Genomic DNA, 24596 nt, shown 5'->3' on the forward strand with positions numbered 1-24596 from the left:
CTAGCGTGGTTCATTAATTCAGGTCCCGAAATACAAAAACCTTAATCATTCAGGGTATAATTGAATGGTGATTTGTTAAGGGGTTCGAGAAATAATTATGTTTTCTGTTTACGAGAATCGAGATTGGGAACAATTATGAGACAATGACAAATTCCCAGGTGCCATATTATGATGCGGTGTAAAATTAGTACGAAAATAATTATTATAATGTAATATTTGTGAAATGTTTGAAGAGCATTTTTAATGTAATATTTGTAGAAATGTTTAAATTGCTAGTGCAATTTCCCGCGATTTCGTCCACGTGTTTTGTATGTTTGTATGTATGAACTGATTGAGACTTATTATAAGGCTAAAGTGCGCTGAAGAGTTATTTTCGATAAGATATTCATAAAAATATTAAATTAAATTGCTGGTGCAGTTCCTCGCAACTTCTTCCTCATGTTCATATATAGGTAAGGTATGAACAATTTATTTGTTTTTTATTTTTGAATTAAATAAACACAAATTATCAAGCGAAAGTTGCCATAAATGAAGACACTGGCACGTAATTTTAATTCAATTGAGTAAATATAAGTGGAATCTGAACAATACATTGTTAAAAGTTTTATTCTAAATGAATTTCGTTACAATTCTATGAAAACCTCTGAAAAAGTGAGAAAGGAGTATTTAATTTAAAATTCATAGCGCGTTACAAGGTTTTATAATTATTTCATGGAACAAATTTTAGGTATAATGAATTTAATTTTCGTGTGATTTATTCCTACATCGTTAATATTATATAAGTACCTAGCATTTTATTGAAGGATTTGAAAAGGTATAGGACATTTATCTCAAGTATTAAATTTATTTTATTTTATCAAATCAGTAATGCAATATTTATCACCCATACTCCTTCAATTTACCTACGTAATATTATACAAAAATATTTAAAACAATAGCACAATAACATACTAACCTCTAATTTCCCGCGAGTGTATTCATGGAATATCTATTTTTACGTAATTACATGATTGTCTCTTCTATTAATAAAGCCGCCCCGGCTTCGCCCGTGGTACATATTTACGTTTTCTCTACATAAAAACCATCATCGTACTTCAAGGAATATAATAAAAAAAGAATTATCGAAATCGGTTCAGCCGTTCTCGAGTTATGCGCTTACCAACACATTTTGCGATTCATTTTTATATATAAGAAGATTAAATATAAATAATTATCCCAAAATCTAAACCTTAATTGGAAAACTTAGAAGTTCATTCAAAAAACAATCTGTAGTCGGTAAGCCATCTCGAAAATAAATTAATTAGAAGAGATTTAAGGTATTACACCTATTTAATGCTTAAATTCGTAGAGTTAATGGTTATTTAATTATTCAAAACTAGGGGTCCGCCTCGGCTTCGCCCGTGGTACATAATATTTACGTTTTCTCTACATAAGAACCATCCTCGTACTTCAAGGAATATAATAAAAAAAGAATTATCGAAATCGGTTCAGCCGTTCTCGAGTTATGCGCTTACCAACACATTTTGCGATTCATTTTTATATATAAGACTAGCGGTCCGCCCCGGCTTCGCCCGTGGTACATATTTACGTTTTCTCTACATAAAAACCATCCTCGTACTTCAAGGAATATAATAAAAAAAGAATTATCGAAATCGGTTCAGCCGTTCTCGAGTTATGCGCTTACCAACACATTTTGCGATTCATTTTTATATATAAGATTAAATTAAGCCCTAGAAATTCTTGTCTTTTTTCTTATTGTATTATTTTTATGTATGTAATTGGGACTAATTCTCTATAGTGTAAAAAAGTATGCACTGTATGGTGCAAAGCCTTTTCATTCTTTCTTATTTTTATCTTTTCGAAAAAGTTTCCATGATCCTATTGTTTAAATGGCAAATATGTTTGAAAATACATATCAAGTGTTAAATAACCAAGTGGCTGAATTTAGTGACTTTATCAGCAAGTGATGATTTTTTTTATCATTTTTAAATTATGTAAAAATGTTTTATCTAATAAATTTAACCTGCATGAAACTCGAGCAACTGGCTTGTTTAGTTAAACCAATTAATTCAATAAATTTTCCTTCCCCAAAAAAGCCTTACCTGACTTATTTTCCTTTTCCAAAAGAATCAATCTACAAACCAATTTGAAGTTCCAAGTTCTTTAAATATTTCCTGCGAAGGAATTCAAAGAAATCTTTTCATTGCCAACTTTGTAACAACGTTCCGAAGCTATCATGGAATGCATTTGGAACTTTTGAAGAGAAAATAAATAGTTTAAGTTGAGTATATTTGTGTTGGTTTATATTTATGTTGGTTTCTTTAATAAACAGCTTTTCGTGATAGCATTAACTTTATAGATGTACAATATTCAAACTCCATATTTATTAATTCAAGATATTTAATATTACCTACACCGGTATGGAAAGCAGTCTACATAAAACCGCTGAAAATAATTATTTGCTCATTTCGTTATTATTAAGGTTTTCATAAAAATGATATTTAATATGCCAAGGATGTTTGCTAATAGACCGGGAGATACTGACACAAAATTTAGAGTCATTTGTAACAGGATGGCGGTTCTACAGGGTTCTTAGTACGCAATGACAAAAAGAAAAACGATGTTGTGAACGCTGGTACCGGCGTCTTAGTCGCGTGGGCGTTAGTCGAACTCGTCGGAAAAATAGCGAAAGTCAAACGATTTGTAACACAAAAATTTTAGAATTTACCGATAGCCCATAAAAAACAAGTAGGCGGTAGTGTCATGCCATACTTTTCCGGTGTGACTTACAGCCCGCCATACCGACGCGAATGTGTTGATTTAAATAAAACAATTATTCAACCATTTGTATCAGGCTAACTTTTGCACAGGTAACCATCGTCGTGCAGCCATTTACGAAAATCGCCATGCCATACTTTTCGCACGATTCCAAATGGTCGCCATACCGCCGAAAATCTGCAAAAATTTTTTATTTCGCCAAACTTTTTGTACCAGTATTGCATTTGGATTTTTGGAGAGTATTTGATAAAATGTGACCATTATTATATTTGCCATACTTCTAGTAGGGGGAAAAAGTGCTGTCATACTTGAAAAATTAATTTAGTATTAATTTATATAAGTGAAGATTTCCAACACCTAGATCTTTGAAATTTTGTATTTATATTCGTTGATCCTCAAACTTACAGGAAAAATAAGTGCCATACTGTTACAAATCGTTTGACTTTCACTATTTTCCGACGAGTTCGACTAACGCCCACGCGACTATTGCAGGCGCTAGACATGTGATCAAATACGCAAATACCTACAAAGTCGCGAAGTGTGGCACTGACATTTGCCTATTTGTTCAAAGTTTGAACACATATTTGAAGTTTGCCGAGTCGAGTCGGTTTTTCTGCGAACATCAAAGTAATCAAACTTCAAAGTTGCTTCAAAGTTTGTGCGCCCTGCCACACTTGTTGCAATGCTTAGTAACGCGCGCGCCGCTGACCGGAGCATTTGTGTGTGTATATTTTGAGTATCATAATGGAGTGGAGTAATGATGTAGTTATCGAATTTCTTCAGCTACTTGAAGCGGAACCCTCCATATGGGATCCAAAAAACAAAGACCACAAAAACCGTAACGTTGTAAACGACGCATGGGTCCGAATAAAAAATAATTTATCACTACCGTTTACGGTAGATGAACTAAAAAGAAAGAGAAATAGCCTTCTTACCCAGTATAGGGATAATTTAAAAGAAATTAAAGAGACAACAAAAATCGTCTTCCGATCTATCAGCCATCTTTGCAATAACTGTGCCGTAAAACATTTGAAAACAAGTCTAGCAGGCATATTTGTAATCGTGTTTGCGTCAAAGTTTTCACTTCAAAGTTTGGTCAAATGTTTGCTCAAACTTTGAAGCCAATGTGTAGCGCCAGCCTAAGACGCCGGTACCAGCGTTCACACCATCGTTTTTCTTTTTGTCATTGCGTACTAAGAACCCTGTAGAACCGCCATCCTGTTACAAATGACTCGAAATTTTGTGTCAGTATCTCCCGGTCTATAAGGTTCAAAAGCAACATCTTCATACGTTATCCACTAGAGCTTTAGGCGCTTTAGAACTCAGATATTTTTAACATAGGTAAGCATCAAGTAGAAATTAGTGGGCCAATTTTTTCCTTGTTACCGTAAATAATCCATACTTTAATATTATAAATGCGAAAGTAACTCTGTCTGTCTGTCTGTTACTCAATCACGCCTAAACTACTAAACCAATTTGCATGAAATTTGGTATGGAGATATTTTGATACCCGAGAAAGGACATAGGCTACCTTTTATTGCAAAATATGTACCACGGGCGAAGCCGGGGCGGACCACTAGTTAAATATATATCGGCTTAGTTAACATCTACTTGGATAATATATAAAAGATAATTACTTAATTTTGATATAAAATTATAATCCTTCTATTAATCCCGCCGTAATCAGGTAAACAATGGAGTTCTCTCGCTAAAGGGGCTGAATTTTATAAATAAAATAGCTATGATCAGCGCTCTGTGTGTTTAGCTAATACTTTTATATCATAAGTTTCATCATTTTTGTAATTTTATTAACGAAAGGATAACACGCAGAACATAATATAAACTTAAGCATTACTTCTTATATTATTAACGTTAAGGTTTCTGAAGATGGATGTATGGACTCTAACGTAGAAAATATCAAAAACTGATCGGGCCTGTATGGTACAGATAGAGATCTTATATGCTTGTTTTTACCCGGGAATTATGCGTGATGCAAGCGACCGCGACGCCTGTATCAATGTGTAGAAATCTTGCATAATTAATGATCTTGCATAGAAGATGGAGCCCTGGTTATGTCGGATTCCTACCGACTAAAACTCTACTCAGATTCGTCGCGCTGCTTTGACTGGAACTGCGGGAGCGGGAACGGGGTTGTATCTGGTACCTGCTTGTTTTATTTAATTTAAAACAAAGAACACCGTTTTTACCCCAACAAATAGTTGACCGATATCAATTTTGTAAAACAATAAAAATCGAGATGAACAATAAATTATTTTGAAATATTATATCGTTAATTCGTCCATGAATGTAATACAAAATACCCTTTCTCTATATTTAATGTACAAATAAGTAATTAGTAGCGATACAGCTATATTAAGACAATTTATTGTTCCTGTTGGGTTTCGCAACTTTGTTTCTTAATCCAGCTACAATGTTACAAAATATTCAAGCCCTTGTTTCTGTGTGTTTGTTTATGTTGAATAATATATATCGATATTTATTTATATATTTATATTTTCAAATGCTTCATAAATGAGAATTTTAATCCTCTTTAGCCGGGAAAGGAAAAAAACGCGCGTTCGAATTCCGCCTTGTAATCGATTTTTTTATGCATTAAAAATTTCTAACTATATCTTTATCACCTTTCTAGTGATTTGTTATTATAGAGAAGAAAATCATAACGATTAAAGATATACAAGTTAATTTAAAATGTGCTAGTTCTTAAAGGCGTAATCCATACTAATACAGGGTGGACCAAAAGTCCGTTTAAATTTTAATCGGTAGCTGCAACAAGCAGCGACAACGGGTTGGGGCGGGAGGGGTACGTAGTGCTAGAGCGGTCTATGGGAATTCAGTACCATGGAGTCATTCAGCGACAAGCAACGAGCATTCTGTGTGCGCGACTACTACCGCAACAGCGATTCTTTCACGCTAGCGCAACGAAAATTTTGCGTTCATTTTACAACATACGGCGTAAAAATGAAGCTCCGTCAGTTCAATTGATTAGGAAATGGGTACAAAAGTTCGAGGAGACGGGTTCAAGAATGAATCAACCACGATCCGGCCGACTTAGAACATCAAGAGACCCCGAAAACGTAGAGCGTGTAAGAGCGTCTTTTCGTGAAAATGCTGTTACAGAGAATACAGAGCGGTATATTGCCATGCTACAGGACTTTTTTACACCAGCGCTACAGGAATTCGATGGTTTTAATCAACAAACGTGGTTTCAGCAAGACGGGGCCACATGCCACACTTTAAATGACTCGCTGTTCGTGAAATTTTTGGACAAAAGGTGATCTCTAAAAGATGTGACATTAACTGGCCGCCTCGTAGTCCGGACCTACCCCAATGGATTTCTTTCTATGGGGATACCTTAAAAGTAAAGTTTTCCACAGTAATCCGGTGTCTCTTGATGAATTAAAAGTCAATATTCGAATGGAAATGAGTATTAACATTTCACGAAACACTTGTGAGGCCATCATTGAAAATTTTCGCTCCAGATTGCAGCAGTGTAAAATAGTGAAGGTTCACATATGGACGATGTGATTTAAAAAAATAAAATCCCTATTTATGTATTTTTTAAATAAATAAACAGAATTCATCTTTCTTAAATCGTTTCTTCTAAATCATCGTTTGAAATGTAAACGGACTTTTGGTCCACCCTGTATTATAAATGCGAAAGTAACTCTGTCTGTCTGTCTGTTACTCAATCACGCCTTAACTACTGAACCAATTTGCATGAAATTTAGTATAGAGATATTTTGATACCCGAGAAAGGACATAGGATAGGTTTTATCCCGGAAATCCTACGGGAACGGGTTTTTCTTTGAAAACGCGGGCGAAGCCGCGGTCGGAATGCTAGTTAATTATGAATTTACAAACTGATAATAATTTGTTCTAAAATAAAATAGCGCTTTAAAATCGTAATTACAAATCCGCTTGCTATATACTCTGGATTAATTATTTATTTGAAAATGTAATATGGAATTGGTTTCTGTTTTTTAAGTCTCGCTCGATTTCATACGTTTTAATAATTTTACCCATCGATTAAAGTTAGGGATATAATATTGTTTGCAAACTTATATGAATTTTGGAACTTTGCGAACATTTGGTACGTGTATTGAGACTACTAAATTATTATGTAATTACAAAGGCAGCTTAATGTCACTTAGGAAAGTCATTTTCATGAAGAGAAGTAGATTTAAATCATATTAGAAATGTAGAGTTAGCCATGTGTTAAGTGTTGTAGTACTTAGTATTAGTACTTATACACTATACAGGGTGTCCCACTATTGGTATACTAAGCGCGAAGGGAATTGTAGTTTTGCATACACTGATCACGTAAAAAATACTTAAACAACAAAATTACGTCAAAAAATTTTGCTAAATTTTTCCTGAAAATCCATGTTTTCTTCTCTAGCTTCGTGCAGCCGGCATATACTGCTTCGCTAATGTGAGCATTTTGTCTATGAAAAAATAATCTTAAACGATAGGTCACGTGCTGGTAGCAAAGCTGGGTGGATTGCTTGTTATGGTTGTACACATAGAGTTCTAAGAATTCATCTATTTGAAAAAAAAACTGCGTCTTTTTACGTACTCAGCGTATGCAAAACTATAACCTCCTTTGAGCTTAGTATACCAACAGTGGGACACCCTGTATATTCTGTGGTATTAGTATATTTGTTATAAGTTTTATTTCTGAATAAGATCTATGAAACTAATTGTTGCAAAAGGCTGATTACCTACTTGTCCCTAAAGAAAATCGATCAGTGAAACATATAGGGGATATGGGACACATATTTGTTACTGGAAGGTCAATCTTTTTCATATGTTACAAATCGTTGACAACAATTATATTTTTGAAAGTAATATGAATAAGTAAATGACTGGCTAAATAAGGAAAGGCGAGGTCGATTATCAAAAGTAATTGTTATGTATAAAATGTACTATTTTAGTAATGTATTAATTGTAAATAAACAACATTTGGTTTTATTGATTTAAGCTTTTAACTTATCAATGATTATACTATAGGATAGTAGACATAGGTATAGGTTGACATAGGATATTTTAAATAATTTTTTGAATGTGTCTTCACTGAAAGATTAAATTCTTTTCTTATTCCATCCGCACTATTATCATCATCAAAAAGGTGCCCATTATGTTCCCACCGATGGGCCACGGGTCTCCTATGAGTGTACACTGTACATCAGGCCGAGACAAATGTCAGAGAATAGAATAACGCTAAGGAATAGAAACTGCTATCGCTAATTATTGACAATAAGCTCATGACATTTTAGTAATGGTTCGGTCACACTACAAACGATTTTGACACAATTTTGACTGGATGAAAATTTTGTTCGTGGTCGTCGTCGTCTTTGGTAGGGTGACCAAATCCTTAGCAAAACATCATACGCTTATGTCCATTATTATCGATAGCGGATTCTATTCCTTTGCGTTTTGAAGTTTGCCTCGGCTCTCTTGCCATAATCCACCACGATGGCCAAATGTGGGTTGGCAGATGTCACAAATGCCGTCGCACTTTTGATTCTTCAACGAGTTTGCTTACGATTTTTTTTCACCATTTCGAGCAGTGGTATTGTTATCCATAATATGTGCAGATTAATTAAAAAATCAATTAACTTTTCAATTTTCCATTTAAGTCCGAGTTCTCCACTACTGAGCCACTACTCCTAGTACCTATTTATCATAATTAATTAATTGTTGTTTATTAAACTTCTCTAAGGACTTGGAATAATTAATATTTGGCCTACATGAAGCTAAAAATATCTTATCGAGATTCATCGGTTACCCTCTTCAAAAGTTGTTCGAACTTTATCGAGCAAATGGGTACTTCGTAAATTTAATTCTCTGGGTAATTTCCCTTCGATATCGATTACATATTTTGTGCGTAACATCACAAATTACTTAGTAGTTTCGTGTGTGAATATACAACGTATGTGAAGGACATATAAATGGAGTTTTATTAGTATTAGAAAAAGATTATCTATAATCATGTAGGCTCTTATTGTCGGAAGGCAAAACTCACTTTGGGTCCCTGCGCCACTCCAGCAAGGAAGTAAAATCATGATTAGGAGTATGTAAAACACTTACTATTATACCAATACCTACATAATAATTTTGAGTATCTGTTATTATAATCCGAACAAAATATTTTTTTTTTATAATATATTACCCTAGACCATAATATAGCAGGCTCTACCACAAAATATCACATTTCATGTAGAGCCAAGCATCTAACTGTACACGCTCTAGCTCTAAAAGCCATCATCTCGCAAAGTCTATTTCATGGGCTTAACCATATCGTATAATTACAAATACCTTATTTTTGCTCACATACATTTACCCACATCATATGTTATATTTCCTCGGATTGTTGGGTTGCCTGGTAGGTCGCTACCTAGCGATAAGGCCGCCCTTTGCTGTTTCTGTAGCTTGTTTTTGTTATATATGTATTTATGTATTTCCAATGCAATAAAGTATTTTTCATTCATTCATTCATACAAATTGGGTAAAGGAAAGTTATAACCAGGTACCTAATACTTGAAAAAATTCTTTCAATGTTAGATAGCCCATTTCTCGAGGAAGGCTTATAGGCTAAGACCAACAGGAGCGGATCCACGCGGGTGAATTCGCGGGGCGATACTATTAACTAATAAGGACAAAGACAACATAAAATGTAATAATAATAGTTACGGTTTATGGATGATTAATCAAGTTGTTAAATTTTATAACTCTATTACATCAATTTGCCACGTAGTAAATTCTGAGCAATAACTTTAAGTGCCAAATGTGGTACTAACTTTAGGAATAACTTCCACTACATTATATTATGTTACTAGCTGTGCACCACAGCTTTACCCGCTAAGCTCCGTATAGCTCCTATTGGACTGAGCGTAATGATATTATTTAGCCTATAACCTTCCTAAATAGATAGATAGATGGAATATCTAACACTGAAATATTTTTTCAAATCGTACCCGTAGTTTCTTATTAATGAGCGCCTAATGAAACATACAAAAAATAGTATTTTGAAATTAATATCATGAATAATTGAACTAAAATAAACCAAAAAATTACTTATCTTACATATCTAACTAAAAATTATTTACATGCAGTGCATACACATGTAGGTACGTATGTTCTATGTAATTATGATCTATAGGTTATAGGGAAATTAGTGTTATGACATAAATTATAATATGGGCAAAGGTCCAAATCGCCGGCCTGCAAATATGTGGAATTCAACATTAAAACATAGAACTATAATCATCTACAAGTCTAATATCGGTCATAAACTCTATTAAGACTAGATAAAAACTTATATAGAAGTAAATGACTTATTTTTCTAGACGTAGCTAGAAAATAGTGCTACGATTGTAAGAATTAAACTATCTAGGAGTAAAATTGTAATGACACAGTAGATAATTTCTTGCTCCATAAATCTAATAGAAAGGACAAAAACCTTGCAGTTACCCGATCCTTAATAATAATGCATTTTTTTTTGTTTTTTGTTTAGCCAGAATATAGAGCGGACACACTGCGAATTTCATGACTGTCTTTTAAAAAACCATAACATTAAGCTATCAAAACGTTTCCGACAAAAAGATTACATTCGTATTCATCAATAAAACAGCTGAGCTATCGTGAATTGGCCATTATTATTAGCGTTTTTTTTTTTTTTTTTTTTTATTTATTTGGTCCGCTAACTGGACGTTCCAACATTAAGAAATAGTGAAAATACAATCATAATCAAAGCGTTCTCGCATTCAAATAACTGGAGCTGAAAATCCCATAAAAATACGATAAATTTCCATCACATGACCCTGGAATAGAGGTTATATTAATTTAATGAGCGGTTTTATTGCATCACTATATTCCTTTGATTCATGCGTGCCTGGTATAGTTTAATACTAAGATGAAAGAAAATTAGGATAACGTATCCATACTAATATTATAAATGCGAAAGTAACTCTGTCTGTCTGTCTGTTACTCAATCACGCCTTAACTACTGAACCAATTTGCATGAAATTTGGTATAGAGATATTTTCATACCCGAGAAAGGACATAGGATAGATTTTATCCCGGAAATCCTACGGGAATGGGTTTTTCTTTGAAAACGCGGGCAAAGCCGCGGGCGGAAAGCTAGTGTATGTATAAAAGAAATAGATAAAATTTTATTTGTAATTTGCACAATTATTTTACTTTAAAGATATCTGCCCGATCGTTTTATAATTTTCTAGTGATATTTTATCTTCACATCGGAAGAAGATAAACCCAATAAAAATAAATGCAAATCAAAGGAATCCATTTAGCCACTCTTGAGTTAAAAATTGTAAATACTATACCAAAATCTATATAAAAACTTTTTAAGTGCCTGCTTATTTGTAGGATTCTGTGGTAGGATTCATCCACGGATTCATGATCTGCTATTTATAAAAATAATAATGTCATCCAAGTTTTCAGTAAGAAAATGTGAAGTGACTGATAATATCACAATATGATTACTTTAAATAAAATTAGGGTGAAACTACAGTACTTTTGGAATCTTAAAATATGTTAATTATTAATCCCTTTTAAACGCTGACCTCTGCTTTATGTTACGAAACTAAAACTGACAAGAAAACTAATAAAATAACAACTTTTACAAAATACATAAAAAACTCAAAGCTAAGTAACTACTATCTGAAATGTAGGCCACCTGCAAATCCGTTAAAAGTTTCCGTCAATAGCGAACAGATTTGTAGCAGTCGTGCTTTTAAATAAATATACCAATTTTACTTCACGAAAATTACGATGTTCGATGGAATTGTTATTATAGTGAAATCCTTTCTGATAACTATTATGAACGGATTTTCAGGTTTAAACGCAATTATCTTGAAACAATTTCATTGGATGATTGATCTTTTATAAATTATATTTATAGATTAAAGCGGGATAAATTTATTTTAATAGAAATGTAATCTCAATTAATCTATGCTATCAATGTATGGCTGAAGAGTTTATTTATTTATTTATTTATTTATTATACTTTATTGCATTGAAAATACATAAATACATATAACAAAGACAATACTACAGAAACAGCAAAGGGCGGTCTTATCGCTAGGTAGCGATATCTACCAGGCATTGTTTGTTGGAACGCGCTCTCTCAGGAACTATTGGCTTCACAAATTATTATTCCTCTTAGTTGGATATGTACGGCATATCTGAGTGCTCTAAGCTATTTATGTATGACGGGAGAAGCCGTGGCGGGCTACAGTACTAGACCTTATAATTTTTGATTCTCGTATTTTCACCCTTTGGAAAATAATAATATAGGTACATATTATTAAAACTACGCCTCAATCCAGGTTCAAGCAAATATGTAGCATAACCCTACATATTATACTAAAGATTACAAAAACAATTATAAAACTTTTTAATAAGAAAGTACGTTGAACTGCGTAATAATGATTCTTACCCTCAACAATATACAACCAATTATAAGGTTATTTCATAACAATTTCGTAGCATAAATGTTTAAAAGAAAAAGATACCCCCGCGGCTAGGAATGTTCATTTTTACTAACTTCGGCCTTGTACAAAGGATAATTTCGGTCATTAATCCATAGCAAGAAGTTGGGATTGTTCACTCAGGAAGGAATTACTGTTTTTCGTATTTTTCTGAAATCCGAACTCGACTTTGCTTTTAATGGCTTCAATATCGGAATTTGCTTTGTCATCTGTACTTTTATTCATAACATGTCTGAAAATGAAGTTTTGAAGTTTTCAGGTTTCATAATAAAGTTGAACTTTTCAATGTAATAACATATAACAATAATTACTTTTACCTCTTTATACTATACTTTTACATATACTACAATTACAATATTAAAATAATTCCCGAATCCCGCCTCGCGATCTAATTTTTCTATAATTTTATATTTAAAATAATTACTCTATAAAATGTTTATCAATTGAATTCAAGTTAATTCGCTTTATATAGTCCTTTTACCACATTACAAATTAGGTTCGATCCAGATAATATATATTTATTCAAGTAAACATTTCAACTTGAGCATATAAATAAAGCTTCAACAATTTCAACAATTTACGTGAGAGTTGAGAAAAAATTCAATTAAAATCATTCATTTAAAAATATCTAACACCAATCCCAGAACAAGTTAATTAAAATATCAAAGTTAAAAGTTGACTATCGTAGTTGGCAGAGATAGAAAATGATTCATTTTAATCTGATAAGTTACTTATGAAGTTATCTTAGAGATCTTAATGAAAATGCCTGTCTAGATTAATCTCTTTATGAATTTTACTAATAATAATCTGTTTGATGAGAATTTTATTTAGAGTTATTGGTAAAGCTTCTGCCTTAATACTAATTTTGGGTATAATCACACGATCATAAACTCTCTATACCGGCCAATAAGTGTTATTTTTGAAGAATTTTATGTCGTATTTTAAGATTCCTTCCCTGGAATTTCTATTATAGGTATCAGTAAAGTTTTGTTATGTACGCACCTCATTAATATGAAATTAATAGCTGTTAAAGAGAATAAAAATTAACGGCGACTTATACTTACTGGTAATCTTTCTGATTAGCCTATTTGCCACTTTTTACGTACCCATCATACAATAATTGATTGTCAGATAAGCTAAACAGAACTACGACGTTTTGAAACGATCCTCAATGTTGAATTTTAATATTTAATAATTTCCTTCTAGCTAGTGACAGTCGTCAAAAAGTATTAGCAAAAGTTGGTAGATAAAATTAGGATTTCAAAGGGATAGTCATTTAAAAGTTAAATTGGAAATTAGGATTAGAGTTTTAAGATATGAATCTATACGAATGTCATGATTATAAAATCCTTGATAGTCTTCAAAGAGACAATAATTGTTAATAATTGTACTTTATTAATAAATTAAAAATCTGGAGTTGTCATCACTACAAAATCTTAATGAAAATACCCGACTAAAATGTTTTACTTTCAGTATAGAATAGTTTAATCTTATATATAAAAATGAATCGCAAAATGTGTTGGTAAGCGCATAACTCGAGAACGGCTGAACCGATTTCGATAATTCTTTTTTTATTATATTCCTTGAAGTACGAGGATGGTTTTTATGTAGAGAAAACGTAAATATGTACCACGGGCGAAGCCGGGGCGGTCCGCTAGTCTTATATATAAAAATGAATCGCAAAATGTGTTGGTAAGCGCATAACTCGAGAACGGCTGAACCGATTTCGATAATTCTTTTTTTATTATATTCCTTGAAGTACGAGGATGGTTCTTATGTAGAGAAAACGTAAACATGTACCACGGGCGAAGCCGGGGCGGACCGCTAGTATTAAATAAAATGAAGTGAAAAAATTGGGCTGGTTTACCTAGCTAGTATAAAATAAAATTCAGTTTGTGTTGCGTGAATATTTAACGTGTAAAATTGGCAGAGGTCGTCAGTAGGGTAATGTAGCTAACCATCCATAACATAATAGAGAAAATGTAATGAACCGTAACCGTAGGGCGCGATACAAAGTTTATGATGATTTATATACCTGTTCTGTGGTATTTTATTATATTATATATTTATTATATTGTATTCTCCAAAGTTCTAGTACTTAAATCTCAATAGAGATCTCCTAATAAGAAGATAACACTTAGATTAACTTATGAACAGCCTATAGTTTCCTAAAAACTTTGGAGAACATTCTGTAGTTTTCTGAACTTCGCAATTATGATTGGTTAGCGTGAATTTGTAAGTTAGGGATTTGTTCTGCAGGTCAGTTCGCTTTTCATATTTTCAGAGGGAAGCTTTGTTAAGATTCAACTCATTAATTACTAACTGATGTTTAAAAAATCCTGTGCTCATTGATTACCTTTTATCTTTACCAAGTAACTAGGCAATCTAATGTTTTATAATATCACAACGGATAATTTAAATTACGCCTAGTCTAATGTGTTACTGTTTGTGACCAATCTCTTTAAAAAAAAACAAACAATATTTAAGGTAATAAATAAATAAATAAAATAAATAAATATTATAGGACATTATTACACAAATCGACCTAGTCCCACAGTAAGCTCAAAGGCTTGTGTTGTGGGTACTAGGCGACGATAAATATAATATTATAAATACATATATAGATAATAACACCCAGACCCAAGAACAAATAATTGAGTTCATCACACAAATATTTGCCCTGACCGGGGATCGAACCCGGGACCGTTGGCTCAGTAGGCAGTTGCTTTACCACTGCGCCAACCGCGTCGTCAATAATATACGTCGTCGGTAATATCCCACTTAAGAACATAAATCGACCAGATTAATTGAAATCATTCTAAAAATAACAAGTAACAAAATACTTTGGTTTTATCGCGTGTTCGGACGCCCTTTGAACCCAGCGACGGCTAAATTAATGTACTAAATTAACCTGCTTGTAATTATAGAAGTGCCCTGGAGACCGCTTGCTCTGCACGGCGTATACAGGGTGTTTTATTAATAATAAGCGTTGGGGAATGCTGCTGTGTACTTATGGTCGAGGTTACGACAATAGACGTTAATAAATGTTTGTGTTTATAAGGTAACATAACATTAGTACATTTTTGTGTTGTTCGCGTTTTTGTCAGTTGAATATAGAATGATATTATACCCATCTTTATTTATTTTTATTGGATTAATTAACGCGTGCCTTTGTTTAATATGTAATATTATAATACTAAAATAATATTCTTATCCGTATTTGAGATTGGTTCTTACTTATTTTTACTGAAATTGCATAAAATATGGCTTCAATTATAAATTATTATAAAATCAACTCCATATTCAAGAAATTAAAATAAATCGTTCTTTTAGAAATGTAACTCATTAAATCAGCAATAAAAAAATATAACGAGTAGACAAAATAACAATACCCTGAAGCCGCCAACTGGAATTGCAAATTAATAATTCACCAAAAACAAACATCCTGTATAGTCAGAAAATTTCATCATGTCCCGTTTAGTAAACTTTTAAAGCGGATTCATCCCTAATGTAAGGGGACGTTGACGGCGACGTGTCTAATTACGGGCTGGGAATAACTGACATTGTAAAGTTGTGTCATATTTAACTTTGCGTATTATATCATATCAGCTGGAGTACGCGGCTTCTCTTGTGTGATGATTGGTAAAAATCGTGTCCCTTCGTCCAGCATACTCACCACAACTCACCATGGAATCCTGATATTTCATGAATGTCAAAAAACTGTTCTGAAATAGTGCTAAATAGTGCCCAAAGGAAAAAAATAGTGCTCTTGTACTTGCGAAGTTATAGCCATAGTTCGATGAGTATGCTGGACGAAGGTTTCGCCCAGCATACTCACCTCCGTCCGGAGAATCTGTATACGCTTCAAACATAATTCATACTTCAAAAAATAGTTCCCAAATAGTGCCAAACGGTGCCCAAAAAGAAAAAACAGTGCTCGAATAACTTCGGAGTTACAGGCTTCGTTCAGTGAGTATGCTGGGCGTAGGTTCTACGCCCAGCATACTCACCTCAGTGCGCGAATATCGAATGAGCTATAGGAACAATTTACGTCTCAAAAAATTGTGCTTGAAATAGTGCCCAATATCAGTCCAATTTTTGCTTGACATTTGACCTAGAAAACCATTAAATTTGATTGTAAACTTCTACATACATTACATTGAGTACAGTCGAATACAATATTATTAACTTTCTTTCTAACAATTTTTGTCTTGTGTAAATTATTTGTTTTGTTATATTGTCTATGTAAGGGAGTATTTACTTTAGAATCGCAATATTATTAATTACACATTATTTTAATAATACTTTATAATAATATGATTAAGCCTTCGCGCGTCGCATGGGACCCCGGTAGCTAGGAACAATGATTTTATATATTTGTCTAGATCACGGCGCTTGAAGGATTAAGATATCAAATGAAGTAAATCATGCATGAAAAATAAAGTTGCTGTTATTAATGCTTACATTACAACTGACAAAATTATTCAAAATAATCATTTTCCGGATCAAGGACGGTACCACAACGTTTACGGAATTGACCTGTATTCCTCATGTGATAAAGTTCAATATAGTGTGGCAGTAATGGATGCACGTACGGTCAATAGGTATGGGGCTTACGACGCGCGGCGCCCGCGACGCTAAACATTTTTTTATATGTATATTATATACAATATTAAAACTACAATTTTTTCTATTTACATTGATTATATTATGAATGTTAACAAAAGCTGTGAACTAGTTAACTAGAATTCTGATTACTTTGGCCCTTTAAATAGTAATAAATAACGTAAGTAATTAAAAATGTTTTTTATTGCTAAACCTTTCATTGATGAAACTATTGGAAAGAGTTTTAAAAATTTGTATAACTATGTCACAGTACTAGTTTTGACTGGTTATAAGTTTTGCCTGCAACATATATACAAAAAGAAACTGTATAATTTCCTTTTTACAATTTTTCAAGATATTAATTTTATTGGCTGCAAATGACTGTTTTTATTCAGACAAACACACAATGCATTGAAGTAATAGACTTCATGTTGTGGACTGTATAATTTTTGGGGTTTGTGTTCAAAATAAAACCCTTCCTTCGACATACATAAGTACATATATTTTCTCTTTACAATTATAATTTAAATCTAATCACTATTAGTACTTATTAACTACTGGTCTGTAATAAGGACTTGCTCTAACCGATCACTATTAGTACTTATTCGCTACTGGTCTGGAGTAAGCACTTGCTCGAACTGAACTGCATTTGAAAATTCGTGCTATTTATATGCGTCGCCGGCGGGGAGATTCAAAGCGGCCGCCCGGCGGCGAGGCACAAAGCGGCGGCGGCATCCAAAAGGCGGCGAGACTCAAAGCGGCGGCGGCATCCAAAAGCGGCGGCGGCTGTCTTGCATTTGCCGCCTAGGCCACGCCTCCTCCACGTGTAAACGCAATGCACGTGGCGTACTGAGTACAGCGCGATAGGCGAAACCGCGGTGCGCCTCGTCGAAACCGCGGTGCGCCTCTCTTCCACGTGCAGTGTTGATAGTCCGCCCCATACACGTGGAGTCGCTGCGCGGGGAGCCCCGTTGCCGCCTGCATGTACTCGTCCTTTACAGTCCTCCCCCCGGCGTAGCTTGCGTAGCCTCCTTCATCACGACGAGCTTGCTGACGGGGCGTCTGAAGATCCCGCTCTTGGTCTTCACTTCGGCTACCCGCACAGCGTCGTCCGGCCCGGCGTGAACGCGCACCACGACCCCCATGGGCCATGTGTTGCGCGGCAAGATGTGGTCCACGATGATGACCACGTCACCTTCCTCGAGGCGTCGCGTGTCCTTTCGCGCCTCCCCCCGTGGCACGAGCGTCGGTAGGTACTCCTTGATCCATCGGCGCCAGAAGTGGTCGGCGAGCGCCTGGCTGGCGCGCCAGGTCCGTTGGTCTGCTTCGTCGCACGGCCCCGTCGTCGGCAGTCCCGTTGAGGAGCCCAACAGGAAGTGGTTGGGCGTGAGGGCTTCGGGGTCGTCTGGGCTCACGCTTACGTGAGTCAGCGGCCTCGCGTTCACCGCGAACTCCGCCTCGGTGAGTAGAGTCCGCAGCACCTCTTCTGGCGGCGCCTTCTCCCGTAGTGTCGCGCCGAGCGCGGTTTTCACCGACCGCACCAGCCGCTCCCATGCACCGCCTTGATGCGGCGCACCCGGCGGTATGTAGCGCCACTCCATCCGGTGGCGCAGCGCTTCTTCTTGTAGCGCCGGCGCCCACTCGTTGTACGCCTTCTTCAGTTCTTGATCGGCGCCCCTGAAGTTTGTACCGTTGTCTGAGTACATCAGACGAGGCCACCCTCTGCGAGCTGCCATCCTTCTCAGCGCCATGATGGCTGAGTCCGTTGACAGAGATGCGACGAGCTCCAGGTGCACGCGCGATGTCAGGCATGTGAACAGCGCGCCCCATCTCTTCTCTCTTCTTCGTCCGATCTTGACCATCATTGGCCCGAAGTAGTCGACCCCGCAGTTGGTGAAGGGTCGGTGGAACGGGTCGAGGCGAGCGCGCGGCAAGTCCCCTTTGGCTGGGACCTGCGGCATTGCTCGGCGTACTCGGCACAGCGCGCAGTTCTTCTCCACAGCGCGCACTGTAGGCCGCAGGTGGATGACCCAGTAGCGCTGCCTCAGGTCGTTGGTGACGCGCTCGCGGTTGGCGTGTCCGGCGGCACAATGTTCCTGTAACACTATTAGTCTGGTTATTCTGTGCCGGCCGTCGAGGATTACCGGCTTCTTCATTGTGTCTGGTGCCGTGGCTGCGTTTATGCGGCCCCTTACTCTCAGCACGCCGTCTTCCATTACCGGGTCCAATTTGTACAGTCTACTGGATCTGCTGATGGGGCGCGCGTCCTTGATTCGCTTTATGTCTTCTCCAAAGCTGTCGTTCTGTGCGCGCTGCACCAACAGTCGTTCGGCTTGCTCTAGGTGGCGACATTCTAGTCTCGTCGCCGTGTGTCTGATGCGTATGTCAATGAATGCGAGCACCCTTGCTGTTGCTCCCACCAGTGTGCGGAATTTGGAGAAGCGCTCTGGATCCGGCAGCCATTCCATCTTCCGTGGCAGCTCGCTTACATGCAGTACATCAGCCTCGTCCGCAGTTTCTCGAAGTTCCTTCTCCGTGGGCCACTGGTTCTCCGTCTTAGTCAGGAATTCTGGACCCTGGAACCATCGATCATGTCCCGTGGTGAAACTTAGGCGGGTGGCGTCGTCGGCAACGTTTTCATGAGTCGGCAGCCACCGCCACTCTTCCCTTTGTGTTAGTTCTCCAATCTCACCGAGGCGATGCGCGACGAACGGCGTGTATCTCTTTGCATCGTTGCGCACCCAGTGCACCACCGTCGATGAGTCTGTCCAAAACCAAGTACGAGATATGTCATACCTGTGCTCTCTTCTTATCTGATCAGCGAGTCTGGCGCCGATCACCGCCGCCTGCAGCTCTAGGCGCGGGATTGTCTGCGCGCGCCGTGGTGCCACCTTTGCTTTCGCCGAGACGAGTTTCACTTGTATGCTGCCGTCCGTTCGCCGCATACGCCAGTACGCCACGGCTGCATACGCTTGTTCACTGGCGTCGCATAGCACGTGCAGCTCGATGTCTTCGACGTTGTCCGTTGCGTAGCATCGCGGCAAACGTAGCGCGCCGACCGCTTCCAGCTGCGCCAGCCAGCCCGCAAACTGTTCGCCCTCTTCTTCAGGTATTGGTTCGTCCCATGAAATTTGGAGGCGCCACAGGCTCTGCAATATGATTTTAGCACGGATGGTGAAATAACTTAAGAGGCCTAGTGGGTCATAAATTGACATTACCGCACTTAATGCTTCGCGCTTGGTTGGCGGGCGCTTGCGATCTCGCACCTCCACCGGTACCCTGTTCATCGCTGTGTTGAATCCTAGCGCGTCTTGCTCGGCGTCCCAAATTAGCCCGAGGATCTTCGGGGCTGGCTGCGCTCCTCCCAGCTGCGTTGGTGTGCTGGCGTGCAGTTCTCGTGGCACGTCCCTCAGCACGCTCCTATCGCTGGCGTTCCATCCTCGTAGCTTGAAGCCTGCCGCCGCGTGCACCGTCCGTATTTCTTCGATTGCTTGTCTGGCTTCCTCCGCGTCGGCGTAGCTCACCACCAGATCGTCCATGTAGTGGCTCTTCGTTATCGCTTCCAACGCCATTGGATATTGTTCTGCGTGCTGCTGCGCATTATGATTACGGATGTAATGCGCCATAAACGGAGAGCTCGCTGCGCCGAATATCATGGACGTCATCTTGTAGTGCTGTGGCGGCGTGTCGCGTCGGCTCCCCCTCCATAAAAACTGCTGCGCTGGCTGGTCTTCGGGTCTTATTTTTACTTGTAGGAACATCTCCTCTATATCTGCCGTGACTGCCACTGCCTTTTCCCTGAATCGAAATAATATACCCGGCAGTGATAGTAGCAAGTCTGGGCCCTCAAGCAGTTCGTCATTTAAACAAGTCCCGTGGCTTTTGGCTGCCGCATCGAAAACCAATCGCTGCTTCCCTGGCTTGTTGGGATTGGTCACAGCGAAATGCGGCAGGTACCAGCACACGCTGCTCTCGCCTTCACTGCCGTCGCATGGAACCGCATACCTTTTCTCAAATAAGTTGTTCATCTGCTTGGTGTACTCGGCTGCGAATTCCGGCGCGGCGTCCATCTTGGCTTCAATCTTCAGAAGTCTCCGCAGCGCGGCATTGTAGCTCGGCGGCATGCGGACATTATCCCTCTTCCATGGCAGGCCGATTTCATACCCGCCCGGCGTCTTCTTCGTAGTCATCTCGACGATTGACGTTGCTCGTCGGTCGGCTTCACCTATGCGCGGTCTACTGGCTATGTTCAATGATTCTATCTTGAAGTGTTCTTCCACCAGGTTGTGTAGCCGTAGGTCCGCTTGCTGCTGTTCTCGGACGTGAAGCACGCAGTCCCTTTCGACGATCATTCGACGCGGCGTTGTCCCATGTATCACCCAGCCGAGATTTGTCTTGGAGGCGGCAGGTTCGTCGGCGCCGCCCGTCCGAAGTTCTCTTGTCACGATATGCTCCCAGTGGTCGGTACCCACCAGGACACCCGCGCGTGCTTGTTCGTAACATACCTCATGTTCCGGTATGTCGCGCAGGTGTCTGTACCGAAGCAGGGAACCCGGGATGGACTGCTGATGCAACTGTAGCTTCTTCATTGTGCGGGCGCGCAGGTCGTGTAGTGTCCCGTCGCTCTGCCCCCGCAGCTGCACCGTCACCAGTCGACTTCCTTCTTCAATCTGCTCCATGTTCGCCCCGTGGATGCGGAGCGGCGTGGCGGGACCTTCGGCGCCGATCTGTTGCGCCAGGTCCTCATCAATGAGGGTGATGGTGGAGCCCTCATCGAGCAGTGCGTGCGTCGATACCTCCCCCCGTGGGCCGACGACGGTAACTGGACACATCTTCAGCAGGACGGCGCGGGGCGGCTCCGTATATATATAGTACCGTGGAATGAAACCGTACGCTGTATTTTAATGATTTCTTGTGTGAATCACACCTTATGTTAATATTTAAATGTAGCGTGAGAATTACATTTAATACAGTTTCTTTATGAATTTGTTGTAATTGGACGATTGTGCAAGTGTTAGTTTATTAGTGCAAAGCCAACTTGTAATATAATTAATTAATTAATAAATAAATGTCTTCTTTTTGCAATTGTAATATTTTTTAGAACAAAAATGTTGAAATACATTTAAACAATGAAAGCACGTAGCTGGCTTTTTTATATTTTTAACCGACTTCAAAAAAGGAGGTTATCAATTCGGCCGGTATGTTTTTTTTTATGTATGTACACCGATTTCTCCGTGGTTTCTGAACCGATTTACGTGATTCTTTTTTTGTTTGATGCGGAATGGTGTTGAATTGGTCCCATAAAAATTTTATTTGGATAGGCTCAGTAGTTTTTATTTTATGAGCATTTTTGACTGATCTCGATGACTTAATTGAAATGTAGCAAGTAACTTTGATTCACTTCCCGGTAACCGATTGAGCTGAAATTTTGTATACGTATATAAATTGGATAGCGATGAAACATTATCATGACATAGAGCTGATTTGATGATGGAATCGGAAGGTGGCCATTATAGGAACTTAGTAATATATTGACTCAACTTTATCGAGATTGGGCTCGTTTGATTCGTGTTGTAAAATACACTTAAAAGTATGAAATAAAAATAACTACGTTAAAAACAACCAACTTCAAAAACGGAAAAGTCAACACACATCTAAATAATATGTAGTAATTAATAATATCATATCTTTCTATTTTTGTCTTTTCCGTTTTTGAAGTCGGTTGTTTTTAACGTAGTTATTTTTATTGAAGCGATACTTCTTTAGGCACTTTGAGACTAAAGTTTCTAGGCCACGTCATGGTAATACCATCACGTCATGGAGTAAGGCGACGGTTTTGCCAAAGAAGTTTCACTTCTGACACGTGAGCTCGGCCCAAACGCTCTTTTTTATGAAATAATTAGATACTTTTAAAAACTTTAAAATATATTAAAATTGAAGGAAAGTTAAATTTATATATATAAGAAATGTTTTTGTTGTTTTGTGGCTAAAGATAAATACGTGGATCCAATTTGAAATATCGTAGCAATAAATATTTATAAACTCAAAGGGACGCTGTAAATTCTGTATTTTAATAAATTTCGCTTTGTTAAGACAAATTTATGGCCTTCTGTATTTGATTTCCAAAACTCTTATATTTAAATTCATCTACATAGTCAATAGTATTAATTTGCTTATTGTGTTCAATAATGGAAGTTAAAGTCGGGTTTTAATTTATAAAAATAATGTCTATACGATAAATAAATTTTCGTCTGAATCCATAATTCCGAGCGAATATTATAAACGGGATAGTGTGTTTGTGTCTTTCTTTTACGTAGTAACAAGGCTACTTTTACAGTAAGTTTGACTGTGACATCTTTTTTACTGCAAGGAAACATCTTATAGGAATTTATTTCGACCAATCGAATCGAAGTCTACGATAAGTATTTGTACTAAAAATTGACTTACATCCTATACCACTATCATCCGTGTAAATAAAAACAAACAAATATCGTACAATTCAAAATTCATTCCTAAAAAATACAGTCCTATTTATTGTCAGTCCATCAAACTATTCTTTGACAATATACAAGAGATATGTTTGACATTTACTTGCTACTAGCGTTGGTGGCAACCTTGCCCACTTCCTACCGTAAAAGTAAACGTACAAACATAATTATTGATAATTGACATTATTCATTGTATTAATGTCAATCTAGATTATTGAGTGAGAAAAGGTTGGCTGTTACGCGCTTGCAATGTGTGTGGATGTAATGTTAAAGGCGGATTAAGAATTTTTTTCTTATTTATTAGTTATTACCTATGTGAAATTCTGGACAAAAATGTATGGAGTGAGCTAGGCAAACTAAGAAGCTATTTTTAATGTTTTATTCAGGATCATTTGATAGAAGAATTTTTAAGCTTTATTAAATCTAATCTGCAACGTGAAATGTGAATACTGAATGTAGATGATAGAATCTATTTAAATCTAATTATTATCAAAATTACATAAATTAGGAACTGATATCTTTAATACAGGTCATCTACTCGGTAACCTAGCAAAGAAAGTCTCGAACCGTTGATTGATATACCTACCTATCATTATACAATTACCACCAAATGTATTTAGCTTTAAGGTTAGGTTAAGTTTGATTGAATAAACGAATTTGAATTTGAATAAATTCATTTATACTTTGCATGTATGTTAACCAAATCTGAGGAGCTTATAACGAAGTTAGAGTATAGTATAAATCATTATGTATAATATTTTCAAATTACTCATCGCCAACGTCCATACCACGTTGAATACACCGGTTCTCGTCCGATCACCGAAGTTAAGCAACGTCGGGCGCGGTCAGTACTTGGATGGGTGACCGCCTGGGAACACCGCGTGATGTTGGCTTTTTGTAACTTTTCCTGAAGCTTTTATTTTGTATTTTTTATCATGAAATTTTCCAAACGTAGTTTAGAATTCACTCTTTTGTTATGTGTTTTGCACTAGTGCTTTTACACTAGTCCAACGAAATAAAATCAAAGGTTTTTTTTTCTTTTTCACAGGGATCTCGCCATGTCTTGAATATTTTACTAGTTTCGTCAGTATGAACTGAACTTTCCTTTGTGCCTGTACTTGTATTTAACTACTGGATACGTAATCTGTGAACTTGTAGAAACAAAAGCTCCCACTAGCGTTCCATATTTAAG

General features: G+C 37.3%; 1 non-coding gene across 1 annotated transcript; it reads left to right on the forward strand.

Moving 5' to 3' along the window:
- The first annotated feature begins 24178 nt into the window (after positions 1–24178).
- Positions 24179–24297, forward strand: LOC149910133 (5S ribosomal RNA). Its single transcript, XR_016458250.1, has one exon. It is a non-coding gene; the product is annotated as a 5S ribosomal RNA (ribosomal RNA).
- The last annotated feature ends 299 nt before the right edge of the window (positions 24298–24596 follow it).

This window comes from Colias eurytheme, chromosome 2, assembly GCF_061535395.1.
Source record: "Colias eurytheme isolate Ceu_HAF_F1 chromosome 2, ilColEury1 Martin Lab GWU primary, whole genome shotgun sequence".
Taxonomy (NCBI): Eukaryota; Metazoa; Arthropoda; class Insecta; order Lepidoptera; family Pieridae; genus Colias; species Colias eurytheme.